This window comes from Stenella coeruleoalba (genome assembly GCF_951394435.1).
Source record: "Stenella coeruleoalba genome assembly, chromosome: 10".
Lineage (NCBI taxonomy): Eukaryota > Metazoa > Chordata > Mammalia > Artiodactyla > Delphinidae > Stenella > Stenella coeruleoalba.
In genome coordinates this window covers 48,713,137-48,733,566 of record NC_137156.1, presented here as the reverse complement: position 1 = coordinate 48,733,566, position 20,430 = coordinate 48,713,137, and positions in this window count along the sequence as shown.

Genomic DNA, 20,430 nt, shown 5'->3' with positions numbered 1-20,430 from the left:
GAGAAAGAAGAAAAAGGACAGGGATGACAACAAACAAGATCTGATCTCATCCTAAGTTTATAAGAATATCTATACACCCTTAAAAGAATTTAAAATTCATACATTTCACATAGAGAACAGACTGGTGGGAGGGGGTTGGGGGAGGGATGGAGCGGGAGGTTGGAGTTAGCAGATGTTAGTTTTTTATATAGAATGGATAAACAACAAGCTCTTACTGCATAGCACAGGGAACTATATTTAATATCCTGTGATAAACCATAATGGAAAAGAATATTGTAAAAAAGAATGCATATATATATACATATATATGTATATATATGTATAATTGAATAACTTTACAGTATAGCAGAAATTAATACAACATTGTAAATCAACTATATTTCAATTTTTTTTAATTATAAAAATAGAAAATGTATCCTTTTAATAACTGTTCATTGAGATACCACCATGGTTCCTACACTGGGGGTATAGAAATAAGCAGAACAGTCATCAGCCTCATGAATTTTACCTTCTAGAACAATTAAGTGCTAAACAAGTGTTGCCATCCAGAGGTCCACAAAAGCCAGAGAAGGGAGATGAGTGTGAGCTGAGATGGGCAGGAGGGCTTCCTGGAAAAGGTGGGCTTTCTGTCATCCTTGAAGAGGCCTGGATAGTGAAGGGAGCTCTGGTACTGATTGTTCCCCTAAGTTAGAGCTTAGGACAATGACCACCACATCACCACAAGGAATCTAGCCCCTCGTGTGCCCTGGTTCTCCCTGTGAAGTTTCTGTGTGATACTCTCCACATGAGGTCTCTGGGTCAGGCCCTGGAGATGATCAATGCTACCCGTAGGGTCCTTGGTCCTGGTCCTTCCAAGTCCTTTCCTGCTTGACAGCTCATTGACCTGGTTTGTGAGTAGAGGGCTGGACTTGGAACTTTGAACCCACTTTGCTTAGTTTTTGTGTTCAGAAGTGGCATTTCAGACATGAGAAAAACCTCCAGATAGTCCCTAACTGGCAAGTGAAACCCACAGCAGCCTGCCAGGCTGCCTCTTGCTGTCATTTATAGATGCTCAGTACCTCATACAGAGATTAAGTATGGAGTGATTTGGTACCCACGACGCATCCGTGTCTGTCACTTCTTTTTTGGGCATTTTGTTGAAGTCTCTGGTGCCTCCACCTGCTTTTTCTCTAAGTCACCAGCGTGTTCCTGTCAACCCCGAAAGTGTGAGACCCAGGCTTGTCAAACCAGCTTCTGAAGGTGACACCCACCCATCCTGCCTTGTCACTCTTAGGTATTGTGATTGCCTGTCACACAGACCCTTTAGCACCCAGCAAACCTCATAAGACACCCACTCCCTCTGTCCCTGGTCTGGCCTTAGAGGAGAGAGATTGGGCCATCCTGAGGATGGCAGAGCAGGGCAGGCCTGCTGGGAGATGGTTGATATCCCTGTGCACCATTGGCCGCTCAGCCAAACCATGGCAGTAGCGTCATACTAATCTCTCCACCTCCTTTCTGAGCTCCTTCTGAATAAATCTGAGTCCTTCCTGGCCAGGACCTACAAACCTTCACATGACCTCGCCCCTCCAACTCTCTGATCTCACTTTGGACCACTGCCCCAACCCCTCATTCTGCCCCGACCGCTCCTCCACCAAAACAGGACATTCCTGCCCAGGAACTCTGCACTTTCTGGTCTCTCTGCCTGGAACACTCTTCCCCAGATGCCTGCATGGCTCACGCACTCACTGCTTCATCTAAGTCTCTACCCAAATATCATCTCATCCAGAGGTCTCCCTTGAGCCCCCTGTAATACCCAGCACCCCCCTCCACTCTGCAGCCCCCAAACCATATTCCATGTTCTGCCCTGGTGTTATCACACATTGTTGCTTGTTTGTTTCTCCTCATAGTGTCTGCACCAGGGGTTTTGCCACTTCCACTCACTGTTCTGTCACCAGTACCCAGAACAGGGCTTGTCACATAGTAGACCATCAATAGATATTTGTCAATGATTAAAAATAGGGATTTAGTGAGTGTATGCATGTTAAAGGGACTGAACCTAGAGATATGACAACTTGAATATTAAATATTTACAAATTCACCCATACAGATGTCTCTCCCATTGTTTTACTGTGATAGAATTTTCAAGCAATCCTGGCAAAGGCAATTGTCCATTGAATCTTTTGGGAAAATGATCAATCTTATTAATAATTAGGGAGCTGCCAATTAAAACAGTAATAAGATTTTCCAACTCTTTTAGTCACCAATGCTGGGAAAGCTGGAGTAGGGAGGGGATTGTTTACACCTCTGGCCAAAGTGTGGATGCAGTCAACTTCTCTAAGTAATATTCATGAAAAGCCTCGGAATATGCAGTTTTTGAAATGTTATGTCTGAAGAACATTTATTCGTATGGGATTCGTTATTTACAAGAACAGGGTAAATAAGATATGTAGAGTACAATCCCGTTTTTACTTAAGAAATTCTATAAATTTGGATCCCAAAATATTGAGTGCTTATCTCTAGGTAGCAAGATTTCAAGTCACTTTATACTTTTTCCTTTTACTTGCCTGTGTTTTCAAAATGTTTTGTAAGGAATTTGCATGAGTTTTTCACTTTTCTATTATGCGAGCATTATATGGGAAATTGAAAAATAAAGAAGCAAATAAAGCAAAAAAAGCAAATAAAAAGCAAAGATAAAGAAGAATAAATAAAAATCATCTCTAATAAAGATAAATACTAGTAATAATATAATAACAATATTTTATTTTAGTAACAAAAGGTAATATATTTTGATGCTGGAACACCCCCAGCTCTACAGTCCAGCCTTCCTTATGACAGTATTAAAATAAATCAGACAGCTTCAAACTCTCCCCTCCATTTTGTAAAATGGAGACCTCAAGGGCCAAAAGCACAAAGGAAAATCTGTAAGGAGAATTACTTCTGTCATGACAAGGAACATATCTCTACAAGGTGGATTTACAAATTTGAATCACAGATTCTTTTGGTGAATGATACAATGAAAGAATGACCCATTTCTATCTTCTTTTGGGCTTGACTAGACTGTGGAAACCGTGTCACATGACAATCAAAAGTGAGAAACAGGGCTTCCCTGGTGGCGCTGTGGTTGAGAGTCCGCCTGCCGAGGCAGGGGACACGGGTTCGTGCCCCAGTCTGGGAAGATCCCACATGCCGCGGAGCTGCTGGGCCCGTGAGCCATGGCCGCTGAGCCTGCGCGTCCGGAGCCTGTGCTCTGCAACGGGAGAGGCCACAACAGTGAGAGGCCTGCGCACCGCAAAAAAAAAAAAAAAAAAAAGTGAGAAATAAATAATGACCTGGTAATTGAGCAATGTCTTAAACTAATTCTTCGCCAAGACATTCGCTGATGTGAACAGCTACAAAATTAACACAGAAGTACCATAGCTTTTCTGTGTAAACCATAACTAGTTAGGAAATACAATTGAAGAAATTATTCCAATTACAGTCTCATCAAATAAGACAACAAAGCAGAGTAATCTACTCTAAAAGTGCCCGATTTCTAGGAGTAAAAAAATCTAAAAATCTACAGAGAGACACAACAGAAGACTTGAATAAATGGAAAGATCACCCTATTTTTGGATAGTGTAGCAAACTATACTTTCTAAAATGTCCATAACAATATTTCCCTTCTCCCATGATCTTCTTGCAGCGATGCTTTAAAACCCCTTCTATTGAGATGCGAGGCCTTTGTTTCCTCACCCGGAATCTGGGAGCACCTGTGACTGTGGTAGCAGTGACACTATGTGACCTCAGAGCTGAGGTCGTAGAGGCAAACCTGCTCTACCTGCCTTCCCCGTTGCACTAAGTAGTGTGAGCATCCCCTCCAGCCGTTCGGATGAGACACTTAGGAGTCTCGCCTAGATTCTTTCCTCCCTCACCCTTACCTCTGCTTCCACTAGCCCAGCCTCAAGCCCTCTGCCTCCAAAATGCAGTTCCTGTTACTCCATTCTCTGTATCACCTGCACTGACATCACCCTCATCTGAACGACAACTCCTCACTAAGCTTACTAGCCCCATTTCTCCTCCTGCTGCCTCTAAACCACTGTTACACATCAGCAAGAATAACCTTCATAAATATAAAGCAGATCAATTCTATCCTGTTTAAATAGCTCAATGACTTTCCACTGCAGTTAGAGTTCCATCGTAGTAATCTTAGAAGCGATCCAGAAGGCCCTAGGTGAGCAGGCCTTCCCTGCCCTCCAGCCTGTTGTTCTCCCTCTAACCCATCCTGCTCCACCAGCTGCTGTCCAGCTCCCCAGGCACACCAGGCACCCTCTTAGCACAAGACCTTCTCTCTCACTGTTCCTTTTACATGGACCACCTCTCACTCCTTGACTGTGTTCCAAATCCTGCTCATTTTTCATGTTTCAGCTGAAATGTTGCTTTCTTGAAGCAGCCTTCCCTACTTCCCAAACTAAATCCATATCCTGCACTGGGTCCTTTAGATGGACCCACTCCCTGTCCATGCTTGGAGAGGACAGATGTGCTAACTGCATTGCTGACTCCCTTGCAGCTAAGGTTCTGGATGCTGGCCTGGTTCTACCCAGCAATTGCTACTGGCGCCATCATGAGAACATGAGTTTTTTCCGTACTGTATCAGTTTTCAGATTCCTGACAGTGAAGAGGGAGAGGGTATAGTGACATTAGTGGTCATGGTGCCTCTTGATCTGCTTCCTAAATTATGGATCATGGCCCTGGGTATCCACTCAGCAGCTCCCCAGGTGTTCAGGGGCAGCTTTGATAAGACACCTATGTGGGTGGCAGTGAGTTCTTGACTCTGGTTAAGTTCCACTGTGGTGGCAGCCCTGGTGAGACAGCTCTACAGTGTTCTGGGAGACACTCCTGAAACCCAAAATTAAGCTGCTCCTTCATCCCCTCCACTGATTTCTCCAAACACCCAGTTCCTTGTATTAACTTACATCCAGTTTAAAATATCTAGATTTTTTTTCTGGTTCATATACTGGAAACTGACTGATGTAATCTGCCTTTTGAACTCTTTCAGAATCCTTATCACAATTTGTAGTTATATATTTATTTGCGGGGCAGTTTGTTTATGTCTGGGTCACTGCTGTGTCCCCAGCACCTAGCACAGACCCTGATATACAAGAGTAGATGAATAAATATTGGCCAAACCAATGAGAGAATTTAGCACTTTCAAATGTATGGGTAATTCACTCATCAGCTGATCACAGAGATAATTAGACTCGTACCCCAGTTACCTCCTACATCTTTAAACAGCAACAAAATTGCAAAATGTCTAAAAGGAATACAAATACAGTTCTGTTTTTTATCAAGCACAAAATACTTAGAGCTGCAGCCTACAGCCCCAGTAAGAGAGATTGTCCTAGAGAGCTGATTAAGAAACTCCGCAAATTATGGGAGTGTAAAATGGTACAGCTATTACGAAAAACAGTATGGTGATTCTTCAAAAAATTCAAAATAGAATTACCATTTGATCCAGCAATTCCAGGTATGTACCCAAAAGAATTGAAAGCAGAATCTTAAAGAGATGTTTGCATACCCATGTTTATAGCAGCATTATTCACAATAGCTAAAATGGGAAGCAACCCAAGTGTCTATCAATGAATGAATAGATAAGCAAAATGTGATATATACATACAAGGGAATATTATTCAGTCTTAAAAAGGAAGGGAATTCTGACATAGGCTACATACAACATAGATGAACCTTGAGGATATTACACTAAGTGAAATAAGTCAGTCACAAAAAGACAAATACGGTATGATTCCACTTATATGAGGTACTTAGAGTAGTCAAAATTGGAGATAGAAAGTAGAATGGTGGTCGCCAGGGACTGGGGGCAGAGAGAAATGGGGAGTTATCATTTAATGGGTATAGAGTTTCAGTTTTGCAAGATGAAAAGGACTATGGATATGAATAGTGGTGATGGTTGCACAATGTTATGAGTGTATTCATACCACTGAACTGTATATTTAAAGTGATTAAGAGAGTTAATTTTATGTTATGTATATTTTACCACAATAAAAAGAATAAGAAAAAAATAAAAATAATAAAAAATAAAATAAATTTTAAAAATGTTTTTAATTAAAAAAAATAAACTTCATAAATTAATCCTCATCAAATCTGATCCAACCTAATGCCTACTCAATCAAGAGACTTTGTAGGCTCACTGCAAAGGACAATCGATGTAGTGACCTGGGCAACTCCAATTATACTATTGTTAAATTAAAAGGCTTGTCTAGGCCAGGTGGTTCTAGGTGTAAGGTCTGCAAGTTCTTGGCTCAGAAGGAAACTTTGGTGTTGGACCAAAGAGTCTCCAACCTCAAGTGTGAGATTTGAAAGAAAGAAGGAGTTAATCCACACTTGAATTCAATCAGTGTTTTGATTTTTTCGTTTGTTTGTTTGTTTTATTGCATCTGAACACTGCAAAGGAACATAACAGCAGATGAGCATTAGTATACATAGATCCAACCAAGGTGATGTTCACAAAGCATCAGTTTCAGGCAGGCGCTGCCGCATGGTGGCCGCAGCACAGGCTTCAAACCACACCAGCCTTGATGCAAATGTCTCTGCCACTTATGAGCTGAAAAACTTTGAGAAACTCATTCAGTTTCCTCATTTAAAAAATAAAAATCCTAGTCATCTGTATGACTAGTCACAGGGTTTGTCTCTGGGATTTACATAAAATCATGTGTGTAAAATACTTAGCATGGAATTTAGAACATCTTATGTGTGCTTGACAAATAATTATTATTTTTACTGTTTAATGCATATATTTTCCTTTTCCTCCATTACAGAAGGTGACGCCTAAGCCATCTGTTCTGAACTTGGAAAAGGATTCACTGGTTCTATTGTCATATTGTTAGTTCCAAGTACTTCTGTTGGGGTAAAAAGGTTCAAAAATGTACGGTACCGTCAAGAACGAACACTGCAACCCCAGAAAGCATTTTCTCATTTGTGGGATTCTTGTCACTGCTCACATCCTTTTGAAGCCAAACCCACTTCACCTCATCCCAGGCGGTCCCACTGGAGCTGTCCCTTTCCTGGGGTGACCACCCAGCATACTTCAACTGCTGGACATAGTGACCATTCTGGAGGTTAGCATGTGTCCCAATACTGTTAATAGGACACCTTCTCTGGAATTGATACTGGTGTGGACAAAAGGTCTACGTTCTCAGGCACTGCATGCTATAGGGGCAGTGTGGGCTGGGAGGAGCCTCACAGCCACCATCTTTTCTATCTGAAGATAAGCTCATACATAAAGGAAAACACTGCTGAGAAAGAGAGAGAACAAGTCAATGAGTTCAGCAGATCTAACCATCATCCTTGAATAGGATTTGTCACCTTCTGACATTGCATTATATAGTCAGTGAACCGACTTTCTTAATTTTAATCTGGGCTAGACTGAGTTAAATTGGATGCCTGCCATTTCTATCCGAAACAATTGTGACTCATACTGGCTGAGTTTGGGGTACCCTCAGAAATAGGCCCTGAGACAAGAATTCAAGTACAAGTAGTTTATTTGGGAGGTAATCCAAGGAAATACAAGTTAGAGAGTGGACTAGTGAGTCAGTAAAGGGAAGGGAGCCAATAAATGATTCAGGAAGCCAAAAAAATAGTGTATAGTTGAGCTGGTTATCGCTGTGGGCACCTAGAGCTTAATGACACCAGGGAAGCTCTGAGATCCAGTGTAGTCTATGAGACTAAGTGTTCCCCCACAAAAAGCAGATAAACCAGGGTATATACAGATCAGTTTCCATCAGTCATTGGTTATAGCCCAATCTGAAGGTGTTTATTCTCTGATATTAACCTGTCTTTTGTGTATTTACCAGGAACTGGCTGCCAGATTAAGCCCTTGGGTGAAAGAGAGGCAAATGCTGCAGTGAAGATGAGCCTGTGGGAGCTACAGTGTGAGGCTCCAGGGGATGTAGATGGACCAGCAGCAGCCACTATAAACACAAGGGTGAGAAAAAAATCCAGAGAAAGATGAGTGATAATAGAAACTTATGTTTATATTAAGAGCGCTTAATAGGGGGGTTGCCCTATCTTGCTTGATCCCCCAATGCATTCTACTACCTCACTAACAGGAATCACCATCCCTATTTTACTAAGGAGAAAACCAGATACAGAGAGGTTGTGTAAGTTGGGGAAGCACACACAGCTATTAGGCAATAGAGCCTCAAGCCTGAGTTTTCTAATTCCAAATCCACAACTGTGCAGGACCGGGATAAGTTTGGTTTCAGAGCAACTCTGAAAGAATAAGCCTTTAGCAGACAGAAAATTCACCTCATATGCATTATAAGATGACTGGGAATGTGACATTTTTTTCCTGTTTTCTCTTTTTTCAAAATTCTCTGTGTTGTCAATATATTAACTTTATATTGAAGAATATATTTATGATTACAAAAAAGATCAGGCTAGTCTGAAAAGGTAAAAGCTAAAAAGTCTGCACAATTGAAATCTTTAAAAGTCATCATCTCTATGAAGTTGAAACAGCCTCTCTGAGCAGCAACCTATGTCAGAAACGCCTGAGTCTGGTTTTCTACTGCGTGAGATTGTAGGGCAAATGTTAAAGGGAACATGTCTTCAATATTTCATAACCTTGCCACATTTCAAGATGAAAAATATTCCCAAGAGGAAGATATAACAAGGTCAAAAGGTGCCACCCATGGCTTTGGTTTTAAAGGAGTTTACAAACCAAATAGCTTACAAACTTAAGAGGTTTCCAGACACTGGGACAGGCATCTGAGAACGCCCATGGAGCCTCCATTCCTGGAAGACGTCAGAATTGTCTTTGGACCTGGACCTCTCCTGAGGAAGATTAAACACGACTTCAGCAGTAAATATGAGGAGAAATTTTGAGTGCCTGTTGATCTCTGACCACCCTATTTGGTCATTTGGAAATAATCAAAGACATACTGTGAGCCTAGAACGACAACAATAACAACAACAGTTGTTGTTAATAGGTAATGACTCATATCTTCAACAAATGTAAATTGAGCTCCTACTGTATATCAAGCAGTGTGCTCAGAGGTGGGAAGTTAGGGGTGACCCATGCCCCCCTGGAGTCATAGCTTTGTGGAGCAGAGAAAGGAGGAAGCAAATAGGTGATTGCAAATTGTTGCCAATTCTATAAAGGGTATTATGAAAGCTTGGAACAAGGAAAGAGTTTCAGTTCAGCTGAAACTTAAAAGATTGACTTAAGCAGCCAAGCCAAGAGTGGGCACAGTTGGCCGGAGCTTTGGCTTCCTCTAGGGGTCACAGATGACCAGAGCTTTCCTGACAGAAAACATCTATCTGGGATGACAGTGAAGTGACTCCTGTTGGTGTGAAAGCCCAACACCACCATGGCCAGCCCTGGAGGGAGCCCTGGAGCAAATAAAACCCACAGAGTAGCTCCAGCATCATTCAGTCACTATCTTGGGCTGTCCCCAGAAAGGGCACGCTGGTGGGTGGCTCCCTGCAGCTGAGGCCAGCTCAGGAGGAGGTGACAGCAGAACAGGAACTGTCAGCCGACCGCACTCTCCACAGCTGGGAGCAGCTCTTTGCAGGGAGAGCTGGGTAGCACGTTTGTGTCTACCACAAACTCTGCACTTCTGGAGAGTAAATGAGAGCATGTTCTTAAAAACATCTGGCGCACCAGAGACGTATCATACATGTCAGCTAAATCCTCATCATTATCACCTACTCATCTCAATTCAACAACAGTCAGCAGGTCCCAGACATCCCCTTCTCAAACATTTTTTATTAAGTATCTGTCCTTGGCATATTCTGCAGCCACAGAATAAAATGCTCCCCTCCTCTAAAACTTAAAAAAATATCCATTTCAAAATGCTTTCTTCTCCATGAAATCTTTTCAGATCCTACTTACTACTTTAAGGGATGTCAGTGGTTCATGTGACAAATATTTGTTGAACCTATGGTCTCCTAGGGCTGGAAATACAATGGTAAAAATCTTCAAGTTTACCTGCCCACTCCCACCCTACTCTGACCGAAGTACTGCAGCACCCAGCATATGCCACCTCAAACCTGCGATTATAGTTTGGGGTTATAGCCTCCTCTATTCCTGTCCCCAAGAAATTTTGTGTTCCTAGAAAGCAGAGATAATGCCTTACTGATATTTGAATTACAATCTCCCTCCCCAAACCCAGCATGCAATGTACATCCAATAATATGAATTTAATTGAGCTCAGTTTTTTTTATTGAAGTGCGATTGGTATACAATTTTAAATGTTACAAGTGTACAATATAATGATTCATAATTTTTAAAGATTATCCTCCTAATGATTCACAATTTTTAAAGATTATCCTGAGCATATTTACAGTTAAGATAAAATATTGGCTATATTCCCTGTGTCATACAATATATCCTTGTAACTTATTTTATACATAATAATTTGTACCTCTTAATTCCCTATCATTATATTGCCCTTCCCCCCTTCCCCCTTCTCACTGGTAACCACTAGTTTGTCCTCTGTATCTATGAGCCTGTTTCTTTTTTTTTATTATATTCACTAGTTTGTTGTACTTTTTTACATTCCACATATAAGTAATATCATGCAGTATTTGTCTTTCTCTGAATTGTTTCACTTAGCGTAAAACCCTCCAAGTCCAACAATGTTGTTGCAAATTTCATTCTTTTTATGGCTGAGTAGTATTCCATTGTATATATATGTAGTACATATTCCTTATCCATACTTCTGTTGATAGGCACTTAGGTTGCTTCCATATCTTGGCAGTTGTACATGATGTTGCTATGAGTATTGGGGTGCATGTACCTTTTCAAATTACTGTTTTGGGTTTTTTTTCAACATATTCCCAGGAGTGGGATTGCTGGGTCATAGGGTTGCTCTATTTTTAGTTTTATGAGGAATCTCCCTACTGTTTTCCATAGTGGCTACACCAATTTACATTCCCACCAACAGTGTAGGGTTCCCTTTTCTCCCCATTGAGCTGAGGTGAGTTGAATTGAATGAAAGAGAGGAGTATCCTATATCTGGCTCTGGTTTTCCTAAAAGACATTAATAGCTTAGTTTAAAAGGAAATTCTTTCAATTGAAGTACTGAGCTGATTAAATGTTCTATGAAAGTTCTTGCAGTTTATAGTCCTTTATACAGATGGAAAGAAAGACCCCTCAAGGAAGGCCTTGAAGTTTGTTCATTCAGTGATTACTAAACAGTATAATTTAGGGGTTAAGGATGCTAAGCTAGGGAACAAGTCTACATAGGTTCAAATCCTGTATTTACTGCTGTGTGACCTTAGGTAAGGGACTTAACTTCTCTGTTGCTCAGTTTCCTTATCTGTAAGGATATTAAATTGGAAACAATAATATTCAACTTCTAGGATGTTATAAGCATTTAAAGACAATGGAAACAAAATGCTCAGAACGTAGTAAGCATCTAATAAATGTTAGTTACCATTATCATTGCTATTAACCCAGAAAGCCATGCACATAAAGACCTGGATTCCCTCCCCATTCACCAACAACTGTTTTCATGTGGAAGATGAGCTACACGAGACCTGCACAGTTTTTGTTTCAGATATTCTGCTAGATAAGACTGTAGAAGTCTATGCATTTCTTAAAACACAAACAAACTTCTCTTATATTTACTCCATGAGTTCTAGTGTTTTAATACTGTTTTAAAGAAAGAAACAATGACATTCTTTCATCTTTTCCCAAGAAAAGCTTAAAAGCCCAGAACTTTTTAAACTCCACCTTCGTTACTTTTGTGAAATATACTGTAAAACGTTATCATGCATAATTTAAATCAACTCCACCAATTAGTCAAAATAAATTAACAACCATACCTATAGTCCTCAAATGGCAATCTGGACTTTGAACTGGTCTCTGAGGTGTGTGTTGTGTGTGTTCAATAAATGTCAGATACTGCGTTTCTCTAAATGTACCAGTGTCCATTTATTTAGGTTATTGAGGATTTCACTTTTGTATATTTCATGAGTGTTTTGTGTTTGGCTATCTGGAAAGGCCTTTTCTGAGTCATTTCTTTAACACACTGAACAATGTTGCCATACACAGGCAGATCTCCCTTATGGCATAAGGAGGCCTCATGTCTTATCCAAATCGGCTGTTGGGCAAGGCTTGCTGCCAGAATACAGTCACAACTGGATCGTGATCCTATAGGATAAGTAGTAGGTTTCTCTCTTTGGATCCCACGGGTGTCCTGGAACAGGGAATCACAAGGGCCGAGAGGTAAGGAGCACAGGCACTTGAAAATACACTCAACATCACTAATTATTAGAGAAATGTAAATCAAAACCACAGTGAGGTATCGTCTCACACCCGTTAGAATGGCCATCATGAAAAAGTCTACAAATAACAAATACTGGAGAGGGAACCCTCTTACACTGTTGGTGGGAATGTAAACTGGTGCAGCCACTATGGAAAACAGTATGGAGATTCCTTAAAAAACTAAAAATAGAGCTACCATATGATCCAGTAATCCCACTCCTGAGCATATATCTGAAGAAAACCGTAATTCAAAAAGATACATGCACCCGGGCTTCCCTGGTGGCGCAGTGGTTGAGAGTCTGCCTGCCAATGCAGGGGACACGGGTTCGTGCCCCGGTCCAGGAAGACTCCACATGCTGCGGAGCAGCTGGGCCTGTGAGCCATGGCCACTGATCCTGCGTGTCCAGAGCCTGTGCTCCGCAACGGGAGAGGCCACAACAGTGAGAGACCCGCGTACTGAAAAAAAAAAAAGATACATGCGCCTAAATGTTCATTGCAGCACTATTTACAATAGCCAAGACATGGAAACAACCCAAGTGCCCAAAAACAGATGATTGGCTTAAGAACTTGTGGCATATCTATATATCTATATCCATATATCCACACACACAATAATAATACAAATCAGTCTATATACAAAACAGAAACAGACTCACAGACATAGAAAACAAATTTATGGTTACCAAGGGGAGAGGGAGAAGGGGTGGACAAATTAGGGGTATAGGATTAACAGATATAAACTACTATACATAAAATACATAAGAAGCAAGGGTTTACTATATATCACAGGAAACTATACCCAATATCTTGTAATAAGCTATAATGGACCATAATCTGCAAAAGAATCAAATCACTATGCTGTACACCTGAAACTAACTGTAAATCAGCTATACTTCAATTAAAAGAAAAGAAGCATAGGTGCATTGAGATTGTGAATCAATCATCTTCTTGGACAAAAATGTGTTTAAAATTTGGACCTGGAATAGAGTCAAAGCTGGAGGGAGAGGGCTCAGAGGTGAGGCCAGGACAGTGGAGTGGAGGGAGAACATCCAGAAGGGTTTTGTGGAAGATGGGGCTTAACCCTAAGGACCTGCAAGAAACTATGAAAAGTCTCTAAGAAAGGGACACAATCAAGTTGTATTGGTTTGTTTCCATCAACAGTGTAATAAGCATCTTTATCCAGACCCCTGGATGAGCACAGCAGGTATATTATTAAGATTGTTAGAAATGTAGATCTAGCAATCCCACTCCTGGGGGGAGTGGGAGAAAACCATAATCTGAATGGATGCATGCACCCCAGTGTTCACTGCAGCACTACTTACAATAGCCAAGACATGGAAACAACCTAAATGTCCATCAGCTGAGGAATGGATAAAAAATATGTGGTACATACAGAGGAATACTACTCAGCCATAAAAAAGAATGAAATAATGCCATTTGCAGCAACATGGATGGACCTGGAGATGATCATACTCAGTGAAGTAAGTCAAACAGAGAAAGGCAAATATCATATGATATCACTTACATGTGGAATTTAATTTTTTTAAATGATACAAATGAGTTTATTTATAAAACAGAAACAGACTTACAGATATCGAAAAAAAACTTATGGTTACCAAAGGGGAAACAGTGGGGAGGGATAAATCAGGAGTTTGGGATTAATGTACACACACTACTATAAGATATATATATAAGATAGATGACTGACAGGGACCTACTGCATAGCTTAAGGAACTCTACTCAATATTCTGTGATAACCTATATGAGAAAAGAATCTGAGAAAGAATGAATATATGTATACATATAACTGAATCACTTTTCTGTACACCTGAAACTAACATAACATTGTAAATCAACTATATTCCAATAAAATTTTAAAAACAAACAAACAGTTTGCTAGAAATATAATCATCAGATTTACTTGTTTGGAATGGCACATTACATTCCATTCCTCTGGAAAATATACTTTTACCCTTCCTATTTTATAATTTGTTTAAGGCAACTGACCATGTCATAAAGAGGAATTATGCTAATATAATTCCTGATACATAAAGAAAGAAGTATCTACACTTTTCTGGAAAGAGATCTTTTAAAACTAGATTCCAGAGTATTTTAATGTCCACCACAACTTGGTATGGAAAAAAAGGCATAGCAACTTAAAAATGCTATCATTAGTTTGTGTATATACAACAATTACTTCACAAACTTTTAAAGACTTATCCAAAACCTTAGAAAGTATCCAGCTCAAAAATTCTCAAATGTCTGGTCTCAAGAGCTCTTACACTCTTAAAAATCACTAATGACCCTGTGGAGCTTTTGCTTATGTGAATTACATCTTAATATTTATTAGAAATTAAACAGAAGAAAATTTTAAAACATAAGAATGCACATGTTCCATCAGCCATCAGAGCCACGATGTCATCCTGTGTTGTGTAGAAAACACCCCACAAGCTCTTAAGAGAATGATTATGAACATGTAATAATATCTGGTAATATTATAAAAACAGTTTTACCCTCATGGGCACCATGAAAGGATCTTTGGGAATCCTATGGCCCCTCACTTTGAGAACCACTAATCTACTCCAACTAGAAGATTAAGCCAAAAAACACGCTTCAGATCAGAGCCAGTGAGGGGAAGAGCCAGGGTTCCTGCTTTTTTATATTCTCTCAAGGTTCCTTCCATCTTGGGTTCTATCACCCTCTGGGGCTTTGGGGATTCTGTTTCCGACCAATAGAAGAAGGTATACCCACTTCTTAAAAACTTCGGCCCAAAAGTGACATCCATCCCTTCTGTTCACACTTCATGATGGGAAGTGGATGGTAATGTAAGTGGTTAGCTGGGGCCTTTGAAAGAGACAATACACATATTGGGTGCACCATTAGCCACCTTGGCAAAAAAATGATATTATCTAACCATGTACATACAAGAAGGCTGATAGGAAGGTAAGGCGGGCACTGCAAAGGTTACCCCTTGTTCTCAGGGTTATAATACAAATGAGAAAATAGAGCCCAAGAAAGTGTCAGTGCCCTAAGCAAGTGTTGATCTCATTTCCAACTTAATTCCTACATAGAGGATTTGGTTTAAAACAACCAGAACTGGTTGATGAAAGAGCACATTAATTTCTACAGCAATTATTCTTTAAGAATATTGACCAGGTCAATCATATTCTAAATGCATCAGGAAAATGCCATACTTAAAGAAATCTTCCCAATGCAACATAAGCTAATAAAAATAAATAATAATAATAAAAATAGTCTAATACAAATAATCAAATAAAACCAGAAATACTACCTCCATTTGACCTGTGTGTGTGTGCGTGTATTGCTTTCTTAAAGTGATAGGACTCTTCTCATTCTCCACTTACTTCTAAAGCTAAACTCTGATTGCTTTGAATTGTAAACGTCTATGCACCAGGTCCCCCAGCAAAGCCACAGCAGAGCTGAATCTCTCACCCTTGCCAGAGGTCTTCCCACTGAGTTTGGATGTGAAGACAAGCTCTAAACAGTGATCCATGAATTCAGAAATAAAAGAACATCATTTCACTGGCAGCAAAGGAGGTTGTGCTGAAGAAATCCTTGTAGGCTGAACTCATCTTTTAACAAAGAAACAATTGCATAGTTTAAAATTAATAAACATAGAGAACAATATTCAATATCCTATGATAAACCATAATGGACAAGAATATTAAAAATAGAACGTGTATAGGGGCTTCCCTGGTGGCGCAGTGGTTGAGAGTCCTCCTGCCGATGCAGGGGACACGGGTTCGTGCCCCGGTCTGGGAAGATCCCACATGCCGCGGAGCGGCTAGGCCCGTGAGCCATGGCCGCTGAGCCTGCGCGTCCGGAGCCTGTGCTCCGCAACGGGAGAGGCCACAACAGTGAGAGGCCCGCGTACCGCAAAAAAACAAAAAACAAACAAAAAAAATAGAATGTATATAAATATATATAACTGAATCACCTTGCTGTACCCCTGAAACTAACACAACATTGTAAATCAACTATACTTCAATTAAAAAAAATAGAATGGAAAAAAAATAAAAACCCTCAAGAGATTTCCAAACCCATCTCAAAACAAAACAAAACAAAAAAACAAAAAATTAATAAAAAGAAAAATAAATAAGTTAAATGAAAGTGAATGGAAAAGAATTTTCACTGTCCATCAAATCTTGCATTTAGCCAATTGAAGATGTTCTTGTTAATAGAAAAAAAAAGTGGAAGCTACTTGAAAACTGCAAATCACTATGTACACAGAAGACACTATTATTGGGGGCTGTAGCGACATTAAAAAAGGCAAAAGTTAGAAATTTCCTGGAGTGAGCAAAGAAAACACATTTGTATAAATTAGTGTAAATTTAAATTCTCTTTTCCCTAAATTTCCAAATTATAGATAAATAACTACATAAATACATCCCAAACCGTATAATCCAAGTTACTTGCCTTTGTTTCTCACATTTCTGTTACCTTCAGAGTTTAGCAAGGAGAAGTTTTATTTTACAATAATTGTTTTTCCTTGACCTCATATTTTCCCTCCTTGAATAAGTTATAACTTACCTCCCAAACAAGAGCAAAGTCTGCAAGTATGTATTGTGAAAATACGTTTATCTAAAACTAAGTGAATTTCCCCAATTTATGATCACACCCTTTCTTTTAACTTATTGGTAGCTGCTAAAAGTAGTATTTCATTCAAAGTGTAGACTTTGAGATTTGGAGGTTTCATCTGAATCATATAGATTTATTTTTATGAAAATAAAATATGATTTTATTTTTACTAAAAATTGATATTCTGGCTCATGTAAATATTAACATACTACCAAGAAAAATAAAAAAATATTTTGTATTTTCATGGTATTTTCTCTAAGTTAGAAGCATAATATTTAACAGTATAGATTCTTAAGAGGTACATTCTTCTTATATCACTGTATAAAATTCTAGGTTGTGTTTCGCTTTTCATGGTACATCATGTCTGAAAGAATTAGTTGCTTACAAAAAACTTTTTAAAAAAATTCTTTGGCTCTGAGATGAAGCTCTTTACTTGAAATATAACTTGCCCAAAGCATGTAAATAGAAACAGTGGCAGTTCTTGCCATGTGATTTGCCAAAGGGGTGTTAAGAAATTTCTCTGTTTTTTCTGTATGTGTGATTTGAAAAGAAGTGCTAAATTGCTAAAGGAAATTAAAATGGAGGGAAAAAATGGAATTCTACACTTTGCAGTCTTTGAGCAATTTCTGAACCCTACATACCCAGTTAAGCTGAAAACCCCATGTTGATAACGGAAAGACTTGTTGGGAACAGGGAAATGAGGGAGAAGAAACAATTCAATTAAAACTATTGAGTTTGCTATATTCAGCGGAAAAGAAATGTTATTGTTTTCATTCAGGGGAGTGGCTGTGAATTTCTTTTATTCTTACCTTGTATAATAATCATAATGGAAGAATATTCCAAAAATACAGAAAGCCAGAAAGAAAAAAAAAGCCTTTCCACAGGCCCAGGTCCCAAACAACAACCACTGCTATCACCTTGGTGTATTTCCTCCCAGTTACAAAACACTTCTAATGAGATGGTTTCTTTCAAAAACAAAAACTGTTTTCTAAAGCTGTTTGACCGTTCTGAGACGTGGATAGAGCTTTTGGTCTCTAAGAGCAATTGGTATTCATTTATTTTGTTTTTCAAAATCCGGGAAGAATAATCCCTTTGATATGCAGTCAGAGCAACAGGTAAAAGAAGGAAAAGTTAGTTGGCCCGACTGAAGCCTGATAGACCTTTGTCAGCATTTAAATGCCCCCTGGGCAGTCTGCCTTCTAAAGTGGAGATTGCTCAGCTCCACGATTGAATCCAGTTTCCTTCTTCCTAATCTTCACCGCAGAGCCTCACCTGAGATCACGGATTCATCCCATTTAGCTTTCCTAATTGGTTTTCTGACCTAAATAGACAGACCTAGCCTCTAATCCTCAAGAGAAAAGAAACCGCAGGACCTGGCTGAATTCATCACCCGAATCCCCACGATACAGTTTGCAGACGTGTGCCAGGTCCTCACCAAACCCAGGTGACCCCAGAACTATGTCAATGAGTCATCCAAGTGGCAGGGCTCATCTCAGTGTTGATAAGGGGACACAGAGAGACAAATAGAAGGAGAGTGTTGTGAGCTGGGATCACAGCCCTACAGGAATGGGAGAACATTAGAAAATAAAATTAACCTCTTAACATCTTTTTTTTTTTTTTTTTTTTTTGCGGTACGCGGGCCTCTCACTGTTGTGGCCTCTCCCGTTGCGGAGCACAGGCTCCGGACGCGCAGGCTCAGCGGCCATGGCTCACGGGCCCAGCAGCTCCGCGGCATGTGGGATCTTCCCAGACCGGGGCACGAACCCGTGTCCCCTGCATCGGCAGGCGGACTCTCAACCACTGCGCCACCAAGGAAGCCCTTAACATCTTTTTAAAAAGGAATTCAGAACATCATTACATCGGACATCATAGATCATTCCATCATGATAGCCTTAAGAGGATGGAGAATTGATATCTTTCACAAACGAGGTTTGGGGAGGTCTAACAACATTATACTGAATTCGCCAATGAATATCGCTCAGAGTTTATAGGGCTGGTTGAGCACTGATTGCCAGGTAGATTTTAGAACATAGGAGGGTTTTGTGAAACTAGGCTTTGGAATTGGGGCTGCAAGAACTTGAAGTTTCCATTTGTATTAACAAATAGCCCAATCCAGCATTTACTAAGAGACTGAAAAAGACTAGAAGAAAAAAATGTCCTTCCAAAGGGCCAACTTTCATAACAGTCTCAAAGTGTTTGAAGGGCTGTCATTTGAAAGAAGGTTTACATTTATGATATAAGACTTCCAACCAAAAGGGGAATATTCCAGTGAAAAAAATTGTAGTTCATCTTTGAGCACTCCACCATGGAGATTGGTCATTGCTTAGAGATCTTTCAGAAAGCATTCGCAAGTTGAGAGGTAGTTTAGAGGAGGAGACCCTGCCTTTGCATAGTTCCCTGAGCCCATATTATCAATACATTTTGTGGTGAAGTGTTCAGAACATCTACAGAGATATAATTATAATGCATGATGCTGATCCTCCACCAGAGAGAAAAAGGAAACACCACACATTCGTGCCATTGAGCAGTACAACCCAAACCTGACTCTGATGCCTTTTCCTAGGATACATAGAGTGATTTGCAATTTGGCTGTTGAAACCTTCCTTCCTCCTTGTGGAGAAACAAAGAGGCAAAGACCCTCCCTGGCCACCAGGAGGAAAGTAGATGTGAAGGCAGGTTCTGGAAAGACCCAGCCTGACCTCGTATTGCAACAGGTAGCAATTGTATCCAAAGAATTCAAGAGCTTTGTCACATTCTAGAATTAGAGATGCTTTTTCAAGAAGTTATCTGGTCTAAGAGCCCTTCTCCAAGGCAGCAAAACTGCACAGCTGTTCAGTGGTCCTTTCTAACTCTTCAACAGAGTTTTGTTGAATGTCTGGGCTCCATAGATCTTCATCAGTTCATACAACTAGCAAAATGTATAGAACAGGGACTTCACTCCAGGCTCTGTGCTATCCCTGGGGATAGAATGGTGAGTAAAAAAGACTGGGCCTCATGAAAATTATAAACAAGTCAGAGAGAGGTACAGACATTCATCAGATAATCACCCAAATGAATATATCAGTAAGGATGGGTTAAAATTCTATTAGGGAAAAACACAGGATACCATGGACATATATTTGACAAACCTGACCAAATCTAGGATAGTCAAGGAAGACTTCTCAGAAGTGATACACTGTCTGAAAGCTAAAGGGAGGGACTGGCAGAACTGGAGGTGGGCAGAGAAGAAAGATCAGTCTGTGGAAAGACCTGGAGCACAAAGTGATGTACGGGATGCATGGTTGGGACTGGAAGGAAGACCCGGTACTGAGCAAGGATGTTTACGGGCAGCCGTGACAGGCAAGGTTTCCAAGATCAGTGAGGGGCCACTTGAGCAAGAGAAGAAGCTGCTAAGGAGGTGATGGTGGGTTGGGCTGGGCAGTATGTAGTCATGACGAGAAGGGGCTGGACCGGAGAATTATTCAGGTTGTAAACTTGAGTCTTTGGTAACGACTGACACTTGGGAGTGTGGGAAGGTGGAGTATTAAGAATGACTCCCTCTTTTCTGCTTATGCAGTTGGATGCATGGTGTTGGTGTTCCCTGGGGT